The sequence below is a fragment of the Macrotis lagotis genome, chromosome 1 (assembly GCF_037893015.1).
Source record: "Macrotis lagotis isolate mMagLag1 chromosome 1, bilby.v1.9.chrom.fasta, whole genome shotgun sequence".
NCBI classification, from domain to species: domain Eukaryota; kingdom Metazoa; phylum Chordata; class Mammalia; order Peramelemorphia; family Peramelidae; genus Macrotis; species Macrotis lagotis.
This window is the reverse complement of record NC_133658.1, coordinates 326,318,174-326,331,614: the sequence shown is the minus strand read 5'-3', so window position 1 is coordinate 326,331,614 and position 13,441 is coordinate 326,318,174. Positions and strand designations below refer to the sequence as shown.

General features: G+C 39.5%; 1 protein-coding gene across 2 annotated transcripts in view; it reads left to right on the top strand.

Moving 5' to 3' along the window:
- The first annotated feature begins 285 nt into the window (after positions 1-285).
- Positions 286-13,441, top strand: part of GAPVD1 (GTPase activating protein and VPS9 domains 1) — a 100,787-nt gene continuing 87,631 nt past the window's right edge. The window contains exon 1 of one of the 2 annotated variants that reach the window (XM_074211580.1): positions 286-390. The gene's annotated coding sequence lies outside the window, so the exon portion shown is untranslated. Of the gene's footprint in view, positions 391-1,034; positions 1,133-13,441 lie in introns of those variants that run through there. The other variant, XM_074211573.1, reaches the window with a different exon arrangement.

Sequence of the window (13,441 nt, the reverse complement as noted above, 5' to 3'; positions counted from 1 at the left end):
TTCATACCGATGAAAACACAGATTAGATTCAAAAAGAAAATTCCGTTTTAAAAATGGAGTGACTGAGGCAGCGAGCGGGAAAGTGAAGGGCCCAAGGTCGTGCAGCTGTGCTCCAGCTACTACTGGGCTGGGGACCCGGAGCAAAAGTCAGCGCAGAAACTACAAGTCCCGGCGGCCGCGCGCGCGGCCCCGCTGTGCGCACGCGCACCGGTGCAGAGCCTGGTGGCCCGGCTGAGTAAGGGGAGGCAGCCCCTGGACGCAGCCAAGGCAGCAGGGAGCGGCGGCGGCGGCCGGAGGAGCAGCGACAGGCGACGCCTCAGCCCCAGCCCCTGCCCCTGCCCCTGCCCCTGCCCGGGCACTGCCGCTGCCCGCCCGCCCTGGTCTGTCCCGGTAAGTCTGGCTGCCCACGGCCCTGTCGCCTCTCGGCTCCCTCGGCTCCCTCCGCCCTGCCCGGGCCCGGCCCGGGTCGCCTGGGCCTAGGCCCGCGGCCCGCGCCTCACGGCGGGTCCGGGGGCCGGAATGCGGAGCCTCGGCCCCGGTGCCAGGCCCCGCGAGGCCCGGCCCTGCCCTCTGCGGCTGCGAGGGTGGGGGGCGGCGGGGACGCGCCGGGCGGGGGGAGGGGACGCGGAAAGGGGAACCGGGCCCGGGGGAGGGAGCCGGGCCCGGGGCGGGGAGCCGGGCCCGGGGCGGGGAGCCGGGCCCGGCGGCGAGGCCTGGGCCGCGGGGCCGGGCGCGGGGCCGGGGCCCCGGAGCTTCCTCCCCGAGGAGCCGCGGGCGCCGGCCCGGGGCATGCCCCTGCCCCCGCGCCTCGCGGCCTGCCCCGCCGCGCTGGCGGCCCTCCTCCCCTCCCCCTGCCCTGCCCGGCGGGCGGCGGGCCGGGCCGCGATCACGTCTGCGAAGCGCCTGCAGGAGCGCCCGGAGTGAGGGGGCGCCGCGCCACCGCCGCCCGCCGCGCCACCGCCGCCCGCCGCGCTCCGCGGCCGCCGTTTGACAGAGGGCTCCGGACACGTGAGCCTGCGCCAGCAGTGTGAGACCGGGAAGGAAGGACCTGCCGGAGCCAGACAGACGGACGCACTGCTGCCGGATAACTGCGAGCGGGGAGGGGGCGCGGCGAAAGCTTTGTGCCCAGCAGGTCCGACCCAAGTGGGCTCTGAAGGGAGACGGCAGAGAGTGTCAGCGGGCCCGGGGGCAGGGGGGCTTCTGGGCTTAGTGCCCGGGGCCACAGAGGCCGGGCGGGGATGGATGGAAAGGGACGGGTCTGGTACATTTTGGTGAAGAGGGTGAAAAGAGGCACATTGGGGCACAAGGGTGTTATTCATTCATTTCAGTTGTGTCTGACTCTTTGTGACCTCATTTGGGATCTTAGTGTTTTATCTTACAGAAATACTTCGGGATCCATGGGCCTAGAAAGACCCTTCAATTCTTGAGGTTAGGGCCAGGAAAGTGCAGCTTCTATCCTATGGAGTACAACCGCTGTTGGGGATGAACTTTGATTCTACAAATGTGATAGACTGTTAATATTGAAAGAGACCTTAGTGATTATCTTGTCTAGTTTCCTTAGTTTATAAAGGAAGGAACAGAGAACCAGAGAGGGAAAGCAACTTGTCTCATGTCACACAAGCGGAAAGTATCAGAGGTCAGGACTTGAACCCAAGTATCTGGTTTCCAGTTCAATGCCTCCATGAATTGATGACTCGGGATTCATATTTTCATTTCCACTCTAGTAAAAACCAGAGACAAAGTCTTAGCATTTGTAGTCAGGAAATTCTGATCTGTGGGACAGTGAACATATTAAAGTCTTCATCTTCTCTGACCCTCAATATAATGGTACTACCCACCTCACCAGTGTTATTGATTCAAATGTATATGCAAAATGTTTTGGAAACCTGAATTTCTGTAAATTATAGAATACTAAAGACTTGAGTTATTTCAATTGTTCTTAGGAACTGTTCATTCTGGCATATACTCATTTATGTCAAGGAAGAGCTCAGAAAGAAACTTTGTTGTTGGAATGGACTAGGGAACTTTTGAAAGGCTTTTGGAAAATTTTGAGTAGAAATTTGAGATACCAATGTATATGGGATCTGTTACTTCATTGTCAAAATCTTCCTCTATCAAGGTAGATGGCAACCTGTAACTTGGCTAATAAGAATATACAAATCACAGATGACTAAAATGAGGAGGGGGTCAGCATCCAAAGTAATTTGCTAATCCGAGGAAAGGAAAAGATTCAGATTGCAGTTAAATTACAGTTTTGAAGGCTAGCATAAAAAAAACGACATTTTATATACTAGGTTAAGGTGGTAAGTTGATAATAATTTGAGCAGGAAACGAAAATGGTTTTGTGGCTTTTAGATTTTATACTGAAGCCCCCTCTGATTTTGAGCTAGGGGAAGCCTATAACATTCTTTTGGGAATTGGCAGAAAAATTTCAGTGTGTTAATCTTAATTTAAGTGTTTTGATTTATAGCCAGACCCATGCTACCACTCTCAAAGACAGAATGTTTATTCTTCATTGAGTTCTTGCTGCTGATCTATCTTGCTGTTAGCCTTCCTTCAATAAGGAGACAAACTTGAAGATAAATAGGTTTGGTTAGTCATTCTCTTAAAATTTCCTTCTAGTCTCTCTAAAGTTTTATTTTTTTCAGTTTCATGTTGGGAAATTCACTCGCAAATAACCTTAGTGAATGATCGGAAAAGAGCAAAGCTCTTCAGGAAGAAAAGAGAGAAGGTGATAAAATAGAATTTATTTTATGTTTCAGACAATTGATGACTGAGTGATTCTCTGAGGAGGGAGACTATATCTTGTTTCTAGTTTACGTAATGGGAATTATAATAGTTGAACTACTTATTTCACAAACAGTACCCTCTACATAATCACTTAATAAATGTTTCTTGAAGTGAGTAGAATCAAATGGTTTTCTAAGACTTAATGTTTCATTTATGTGAACAAAATATATCGCTGTTCTTTCTCCATAATACTTTAACAGGTTGAAATTTGAATCTTTTGATTCATTTTATATGTTTCTTGACACCTGGTGCTTTTTAATGAGATTTGGTTTGGAGGAGTTAATCTTTTTTATTTTTTAGGTTTTTACAAGGCAATGGGGTTAAGTGGCTTGCCCAAGGCCACACAGCTAGGTAATTATTAAGTGTCCCAGACAGGATTTGAACCCAGGTACTCCTGATTCCAGGGCTGGTGCTTTATCCACTTTGCCACCTAGCCTCCCCCAGGAGGAGTTAATCTTACACATATCACTATTACTGCATTGTTGATTTAGATAGTTGTTATCTTCTAGTTCTGGTATGGCTCAGTTAAAGAACTGGAAATGAAGGATTAGGTGAAGAGGTGAAGGGAGAAGAGCACTGAGTTTGGAGTCAAAGAACCTGAATTCTATGCCTGACCATGATACTTACTTGCTGTGTTACTTGGGTAAATCCCTTTGGTTGTCTTGGCCTCTTTTTTTTTTTATTTGTCAAGTGATGGGGTTTTGAACTACATTAAGGGGTTTTTAATCTTTTATTTTTTGTCATTGGCCATTTTGGCAATCTGGTGAAAATTGTGGTCCTTTTCTCAGAGTATTTTTTTTTTTGGCTTATATTCATAATTGAAGGAAATAGCAAATTTTTAGTTAGTTAAAATTAAGATGTAATTTTTTTTCATCCAAGTTTATGGACAAGTACTTTTCCTTGAAATCTATCTATGGGGGGGGGGGTCCATGGACTTTGGGTTAAAAAAACCCTTTGACTTAGTGATCTCAAACTTCTCTTTTATGATAAATCTGATCTTTTGTCTAAACTGAGATCATAGAATCATAGACTTAGAGCTGGAGGGAACCTTTAGAGGTCATTTAATCCAATCTCTTTTTTTTTTTTTTAGATTAGGAATTGAGACCAAAAGAGGCTAAATGACCTATCCAAATGTTAAATAGGCAACCAGGGCCTCAGTCTTCAGATCAAGCTCTCTTTCTGCTGTTTGATGTTTTATTTAACGTGTACATTTATTATGCCTGTCTCAAAACATTTTGGCTACTAAAATCATAGACTATTCAGTTTGACTTTATGCTTTCATTTAAAAAAAAAAGATGAGCCCCAGAGATGGAAAGCTGCTTATCCAAAGTCACTGTGCAAGCAGGTGACAGATCTGGTGTTTGAATGGAGTCTGTTTGATCTTGTTGATGCTCACATGCCCTTTTTGTTTTCTTTATTCATTTTTGATATTCTGATTATCAGTGTAGTTAAGAAAAATAATCAGATATGCCATAAAATCAAATGTAAAACCAAAAACTCTTTCTGAATTATTTTCAGTTTGCTAGGAGGAAAATAGAATCATAGGATGTTCAAACTGGATCTGGGAATAACCATCTAATTTTATAGGTAACATGAAGACTCAAAGAAGTTAAGTTTTTGCCCAAGATCATAACACTAATGTCAGAGCCCGAGGTCAAACTCTGAGGTCTTCTGATTATGAATCCAGTGCTCTTTTTCATCACATAAAGCTGTTACTTTTCTTTACCAAGACAAAAACAATATCTTTCCATTGTATTCTTTTCTTGAGACTGTAGTGTTAGAGCTATAAGGCTCCATAAAGGTTTTCCCAGAATAAATGAAATTGAAGAAGGGTATTGCATTTAAGAATTAAAGTTTAACTTTAAATAGTTGGGCAACAATTCATCTTGGGAGCTATTTTTAAAAAAATTGTAAGCAGTTATTTTATTTACTAGTTAATAATAGGGGACATTTGTTTCTTGAACATTGCAATGAGATTTTTGAAATTAGTAGAAATGTTTGGTAAAGTTATGCTTTACTAAAGGAAAAGGGTGCATGGTGTCATAAATAAAAGTCTGCTTATTTACTCTCTTTCACAGAACCTTGCATAGAACTTTTGAAGAAACCTTTTGTTAGGTCTTGTCTTTAACTCAAAGATATCAGATATGACACAACATTGAATTTTTATAGAGGTGACAATTTTTATTTGGTCACAGCTAACTTTCTTTTTTTTTTGCAAGGCGAATGGGGTTACGTGGCTTGCCCAAGGTGTCACATAGCTAGGTTATTATTAAGTGTCTGAGATCAGATTTGAACCCAGGTACTCCTTACTCCAAGGCCAGTGCTTTATCCACTACGCCACCTAGCTGCCCCTCACAGCTAACTTTCAAATTTGACTTGTAGGATTTTATAATTGGAAATAACTTTTTAGTTAATTTAGTCTGGCCCCTTCTTGACAGATGGGGAAATTAAGGGTCATAGAAGTTCTTTAAAAAAATACTACATTCTTACATTTAAATTATTTTGTTGGACAAGGTTTGACCTATTTGTATAAGAATGTTCTTTTAGTTTTTTTCCCTCAAGTTGCTTAGTCATGAAGGTGAGTAGAACTTTTTAGTTTTCTATTTTCTCAAGGACTTCTCTAGGAGGCAGTCTTAGATTTGCTTCCCACCCTCTTCCCAAGTGTTCAATTTAAGGGAAATTCTCTTCTCCCTTACCCTTTCAGAAAGACAGTGACTTAATTTTAAAAATGTAATTAAAACCAATTAATTGGTTGATAATTATTTTTCTCTTGTTTGTGGAAACATGAATCAGCAAACTTTAGATAACTGTTGAATGTGGGTATCTGTAGAATATACTGAGTATAAGAAAAGTTTGGGAGAGACATAGAAAATAGTTACTGTCCTCATGAATCTTAGGGTGTGGTCAGAGAATGAAATGTATACATACAATATTTATAATAAGAAAGTACAGGTACATTAGAGAGGTACAAGCAAAGCATTGTGTGGAAGATACACAAAATAGTCTTTATGGGTGGGGATGGGAGGATGTACAGTATCAGAAGTGGAGGTAGCATTTGCTTTGGGATTTTATAGATAAATTTAGACTTTAAACTTAGGTTTTTTTTTCATAAAGAAAAATTCTTGAAAAAATTGTCTTATTGGAAAATATTTTTCTAAAATGGAATGGTTCCAGTTCTTCATTGCTTGCTAATTATTTGATTAAAACTAGAAGAGACCTTTAAAGACTAATCCAACATCTTCATTTTACAGATGAGGAAATTGAGGCCTCAGAAATTATATATTAAGTCAAATAGGAATAAGTAGCAGGGTTGGAGATTAAAACTGAGGCCCTTTGACTCTAAATCTAGTCATTATTTCAACAATTTCAATTCTGAACTAACCAGACTTGTATTTGAAGTTTTATTTGTTTTATAACTTCAGCTCTGAAAAATAGCTAAAATTGCTTAGTTGTGGAAGTTTTGGTATGTTTCTTTTATTAGGAGAAACTAACTGATTAAGATCTGTATTTTATATGCCTCTTAGAAGGATGCTTGGACATGATTACTATTAGCATGTATTTTGAACTCTACTGTAAATCCTGATTTTCTTAGTATTTAAATAGTTGGAATAACTTCTTAAACAAAGATTTTATGTTTAGATGAATAGCTAGTTTTTTCCTTTTTTAAAATAAATTTTTATTAATGTTTTCTTTTTCTGACATTATCATAGTTATATCCAATAGCTTTCCCCTTTTCACTCACCCTCCCAAAGAGCCAGCATAACTAAATGATACATTGAAAAAGTTTGAAAACATTTACAATGTGTAACAGTTGTGGATCTTCCACTTCCATAAAGGGATAGGTTGAGGATATCATCTCTTGTCTCCTCATTTGAGTTATGCTTGATTTTTTAAATTTTGTTACATTCACTTGATTTTTTTTGGGTACATAGTTATATTTACATTGTAGTTACTGTGTATAATGTTTTCTCGACTCTGCCTATTTTATTCTGTGTCAATTCTAGATTTTTCCATGACATTGTATTTGTTACTTATATCATTTCTTTTTTTTTTTTTTTAGGTTTTTTTATTTTTGCAAGGCAAATGGGGTTAAGTGGTTTGCCCAAGGCCACACGGCTAGGTAATTATTAAGTGTCTGAGACCGGATTTGAACCCAGGTACTCCTGACTCCAGGGCCGGTGCTTTATCCACTGCGCCACCTAGCTGCCCCTACTTACATCATTTCTTAAAGAATAGTAATATTCCGTTACATTCGTGCACCATGATTTGCTTAGCCATTTTCCAGTTGATGGATATCTACTTTGTTTCCAATTCTTTGCTATCACAAAACATGCTGTCATAAATATTCTATTGTATAAGGGAGAGCTATTGATAACTTCCTTGGAGTATAAGCCCAGTAATGAAGTCTCTGGTATGCAGGTTAGTGACATTTTAGTCACTTTATTTGCAAAACCAAAATGCTTTGCAAAATAGTTGTACTATTTGTCAGCTCCATCAACAATGTATTTGTTTGGGGCGGCTAGGTGGCGGAGTGGATAAAGCACCGGCCCTGGAGTAAGGAGTACCTGGGTTCAAATCCGGTCTCAGACACTTAATAATTACCTAGCCGTGTGGCTTTGGGCAAGCCACTTAACTCCATTTGCCTTGCAAAAAACCCCTAAAAAACAAAAAACCAAAACAAAACAATGTATTTGTTTGCTTATCAATCCATAACCCTTCTGATAATAAGTATTGCCATTTTTTGTCATCTTTCCCATCTTATAAGATGTGAAATGAATCTTCAGGATTGTTTGCATTTCTGTTTGTGATTTGGAGTTTTCTTTTGTGTGGTAGTGGATATGTTGCAATTTTTCTTTTGAGAAATGTTTGTTGATGGGGGTAGCTCTGTGGTGCAGTGAATAGAGCACTGGCCCTGGAGTCCAGAAGACCTGAGTTCCAATTTGACCTCAGACGCTCAATAATTGCCTAGTTGTGTGACCTTGGACAAGTCACTTAACCCCTTTGCCTTAAATAAATAAAATTAAAAAAAAAGAAATATTTATTCATATTTTTTGACCCCTTGATCTGTGGAAGAGTAGTTTATTCAGATTTAGTGTTTGCATATATATATATGTATTATATAAGCTTTTATGTACACACACACATATATACACATACACATATACATAGTTATAACTTGGATTCCAAACCCTTATAGAAATTTAATGCAAAGTTTTTTCCCATTTGACCACCTTTTTTTAATCCTAGATGCATTAATTTTGTCTATGCAGAAGCTTTTCAATTTAATATAATGAAGGTAATATATTTTCTTTTGTAATTGCCTCTATCTTTTGTTAAGAACAGTGTTGTTTAGCTCAAATTAAAAGAATGGTAGCTTATTGACTTAGAAAAATCAGAAATCAACATTATCTATGTTGAATTTATTTCATAATTACATTCTAATCTGGTTGGGCTTCACTCAGGAATTTTGCTGGTCTCATAGTGAATTTATATGCCCTTCCAATAGCTGTGAAAAGTTTATAATCCACTTCAATTTTAAAAACGTATATTATTGCTCAGGTGGTGTATTTATTTAAAGTGTATTATGGAATATGGAGTAAGGTATTGGTCCAAGCCTTATTTCTTACAGATTATTTTCTAGTTTTTTTAGTAATTTTTAAAAAATAAGGAGATTTTTTTTAACTGGGTTATTTGTATTTTCCACTTTATCAGACATTGGGTTTCTTTTGCTGTCCCAGGTAGAAGACACAGTCTTTTATTTAGAAGATACCATAAGTCTTCCCTTGTTCCTTTTGTTTATATTTCCATTAGACTTAACCAAACTGAGAGGGAAAGAGATATTTGAAGTCTTCTGTCAGTCTTCTATTAATATCTATGTCTTATACCTCAGTTAATATTTCCTTTATGTATTTGGATGCTAGCATTTGAGCATGAGTTTAGATTGATTTATTGGCTATCATTCCTTTCAGCACAAAGTAGTTCTTGTTTATCCCTTTTTATTTTTAAATGTTTGTTTTTGCTTTGTCAGATAGCCTGTTGGCAACTTCTGCTTTTTTTGGATTCACTTGAGACATAGTAGAATTTTTTTCATTTTTTCCAATTTCTAATAAGTTTTTTATTTTGTATATTTTTCATTTTTAAATGTATTCTTTGTAACAGAGTATAAGACTTTGTTTACTTTTCTAATCTGTCACTTTTTCATTTTATTAGATTGTTTAATCCATTTACATTTGTTATGAGAATTAGATTTATATTTTCTTCCATTATCTATAATTTGGTTTTTTTCAAGTATATTTTCCCCTCTTCTGCTATAAATGCAAAATTATGATACTTCAAAACATTCTGGAATCTCTTCCTTGGGCAGTTTCTACCTCTACCTTATAAAGCTTGCCCTACAGATTCCCCCTTTTTCATTGTGTCTCATTCCCAGCACAGTTCCATTTCATGCTAGTGACAGTGCAACCCAGTCCACCACTGATCTGTACCTATTCCCTGGTAGGAAGTATACCCCTTTTCCCCATTTGCCTCAAAATTACCTCCCTGAGTTCTTGTCTCACTCAAATGACATTTGCTTCCATGAGTTACAGTTCCCTCCCTCATGTTGTGGGTTGAGTAGTTTTTTTATAGCACCAAATCTCTTCCCTTTCTCAAAATGGAATATTGTTGTACTTAAATTTTTTCCTAATTACATGTATAAATTTAAAAAAAATTTCTTTATTTTATTTTGTTTTAAATTTTTCCCTCCATCTGCATGCAAAAAAAGTTTAAACATTTACTTCCAAAACCTTGAGTTACAATTTCTCTTCCTTCCTCCCACCTGTGTAGTCATGAAAAAATTACTACCATAGTCATATTGGAAAAGCAAACCTTTTCCACCCCCCCAAAAAAAACAGTTTAAAAAAAAGTATTCTTCTGTCCGTTTTTCAGACATCATCAGCTCCGTCTTTGGGATGGATAGCATTCTTTATCATAAATCCTTCAGTGTTCTCTTTGATCACAACATTGCTGAGAAAAAGTAGGTCATTCACAGCTGATTATCCTGTAGTATTACTATTATTTAGTGTAAGGTGCATTTTCCATTGCACCTGCTTTGTAAGTTTTTTACTGAGAACATCCTATTCATCATTTCCCATAAATAGCATTTCATTTCAATCTCGTATCACAATTTGTTTAGCCATTCCCCAACCCTGGGCATCCTTTCAATCTCTGGCTTCCTACCACTAGAAGAGAGCTGCTATAAATATGCTATGCATATAGATTCTTTTCTTCCCATATTTCATCTCTTCTGGAATATAGACCTAGTAGTGGTACTGCTAGGCCAAAGAGTAGGCATGATTTTATAGCCCTTTGGCATTGTTCCAAATTGTTCTACAGAATTGTTGAATTGTTTCACAACTCCTCCAAAAGTGCCTCAATGTCCTTACATCCCTTCCAACATTGTCATTTTCCCCTTCTGTCCTATTAGCCAATCCATTAGGTATATATAAGGTAGTACCTCATAATTATTATTATTTTTTTTTTTTAGGTTTTTGCAACGCAAACGGGGTTAAGTGGCTTGCCCAAGGCCCCACAGCTAGGTAATTATTAAGTGTCTGAGACCAGATTTGAACCCAGGTACTCCTGACTCCAAGGCTGATGCTTTATCTACTATGCCACCTAGCCACCCCTCTCATAATTATTTCAACCCACATTTCTCCCATTAATACTGAGGTAGGACATTAAAAAGATATTTAAATAGATTGCACTGATAAGCGCATCTGAAAATTGTTCATATCTCTTGATCATCTGTAAGTTTGGGAGTGACACTTATTTTATATAAATTTGACTCAGTTCTCTATATTTTAGAAATGAGGTCTTTAATCAGAGAAACTTGTTTCAATATTTTTGTCTATAGTTGCTATTACTAGCATTATTTCTCTCCTACCTATTCCCCCCCCCCCCCATTTATTCTTTTCTCATTCTCCTTTCACCCTGTCCCTCCTCAAAAGTGTGTGGCATCTTATTACTTTCTCCCAAGCTCTTCCCTCTCTTCTATCACCTACACTCTCCCCCATCCCTTTTCTCCCATTCCTTTCCTCTCCTATTTTCCTTTAGGGTTAGACAGATTTCTATACCCATTGAGTGTGCATGTTATTCCTTCTCTGAGCCACTCCCCCTCACCTTCTTGTTCTTCTACTCCATTGCAAAAGCTTTTTTTGTCTCTTTTATGTGAAATAACTTAACCCATTCTCCCTCTCTTTTCCCTTTCTCTCAATACATTTCTATCTCCCTCTATTAACTCCCATCTTATTAATATCTTATATCTTCAAATTCAACTCCCTCCTATGCCTTGTCTATATATGCTTCTTCTAACTGCCCCTATCATTGAGAAGGTTCATATGAGTTATCAGTATCATCTTCCCATGCAGGAATACAAGCAGTTCAGATTAATGATGCCCTTCCATGCACCCTCTCTATGCTTCACCTGAGTCCAGCATTTGAAGATTAAACCTTCAGTTCAGCTCTGATTGTTTCATCAGGAAAGTTTGAAAGTCCCTTATTTCACTGAATGTCTTATCTTTTTCTCTGAAAGAGGATGTTCAGTTTGCTGGTAGTTGATTCTTGATTGTAATCCAATTCCTTTTGCCTTCTGGAATATCATGTTCCAAGCCCCAAGATCCCTTAATGTGGAAACTGCTAAATCTTGTATTATCCTGACTGTAGCTCCATGATATTTCTTTTTTTTTAATTTTATTTTTTAATTCTCATTTTGTACAAATGTTTTTTTTTACATTAATAAAATATTCTTGTTTAAGAGTAAACAAAATACCCCTCCTCCCATGAATATAGACTTGCTTGGGCGATAAAGTAAAGGGGAAAGAAAAAAATCAAAATTAAAAAAAAATAGTAATAATTGTAGGTATGGCCAGGTGGCGCAATGGACGAAGCACCAGCCCTGGAGCCATGAGCATCCGAGCCCACATCCAGCCCCGTAGACCCAACAATCACCCAGCTGTGTGACATGCAAGCCACCTGATCCCCACTGCCCTGCAAAAACCTAAAAGAAGAAAAAAAAAAGACCCAAAATAAAATAAAATAGTAATAATAGTAGGGGTGGCTGGGTGGCCGACAGAGCATTGGCCCTTGAGTCAGGAGCACCTGGGTCCAAATCCGGCCCCAGACACCCAAAGATCACCCTGCTATGTGGCCCCAGGCAGGCCACCCAGCCCCATTTGCCCTGCACCCTCCCCCAAATAATAATAATAAAAAATGTGCTTCAGTCTTTGTTCCAACAACAACAACTCTGTCATGGGTGGATCACATTCTTTATGGTAAGTCCATCACAAAAGTTACTTACATATTTTTCCAGCATTGCCATTGCTGATTGCAGCTCCCTCCTTTCTTATTTCTTCACTACCATGTACTATATTTTCTCTCTCCTTTCACTCTGACTCTGCTGTAGGGTCGCTGAGTGGCGCAGCAGACATCCCTGGTCCTGGGGCCAAGAAGCCCTGAGCCCCCATACCACCCCTTACGCCCGGAATCCACCTGGCCCTATGGTCCTGGACAGGCCTTCCAATCCCAATCCCTTGCAAGAAGTAAAAAAGAAAATGTGTTATATCTGACCACTCTCCCCCCATGGTCCATCCTCTCCTCCTTTATTCACATCCCCACCCCTTCCCCCTGCTCCCCCTCCTTCTTATTCCAGATGCCTATACCCCATTGAGTATATATGCTGTTTCCTCTCCTAGCCACCTCTGATGAGAACAAAGGTTCCCTCATTCCCCCTTGCCTCCCCCCTTCCATATCATAGCAATAGCTCATGGTAATAATAAAAAAAATCTTATTATATGAAATATCTTGGCCTATTCCCCCTCTCCTTTTTCTCCCATTCCATTTCCCTTTTTTTCTATTGACTCCATTTTTACACCATATTTTATCTTCGAATTCAGCTTTCTCCTGTGCTTCAACTATAAAAGCTCCCTCTACCTGCTCTATTAACTGAGAAGGTTCATATGAGTATTATCAGTGTCATTTTTCTATGCAGGAATACATGCAGTTCATCATCATTAAGTCCCTCATATTTCCCCCCTCTCCTCCAATCTCTGTGCTTCACCTGAGTCCTGTATCTGAAGATACCTTCTGTTCAGCTCTGTCCATTCCAAAAGGAACCTTTGAAATTCCCCTGGTTCATTGAAAGTCCATCTTTTTCCCTGGAAGAGGACATTCAGCCTTGCTGGGTAGTTGATTCTTGGTTGCATTCTAAGCTCTTTTGCCTTCCGGTATATTGTATTCCAAGCCCTACGAGCTTCCAATGTAGTTGCTGCTAAGTCCTGTGTGATCCTGACTGCAGCTCCACGATATTTGAACTATGTCCTAGCTGCTTGTAATATTTTGTCTTTGACTTGGGAGTTCTGGAACTTGGCTATAATATTCCTAGGGGTTGGTTTTTTGGGATCTCTTTCTCGGGGGAATCTGTGGATTCTCTCCATTTCTATTTTGCCCTCTGTTTCTAGAATATCAGGGTAATTTTCCTGTAGTATTTCTTTGAAAATGATGTCAAGGCTCTTTTACTGATCATGACTTTCAGGTATTCCAATAATTTTCAAATTATCTTTCCTAAGTCTGTTTTCCATATCAGTTGTTTTTTCAATGAGATATTTCACATTTT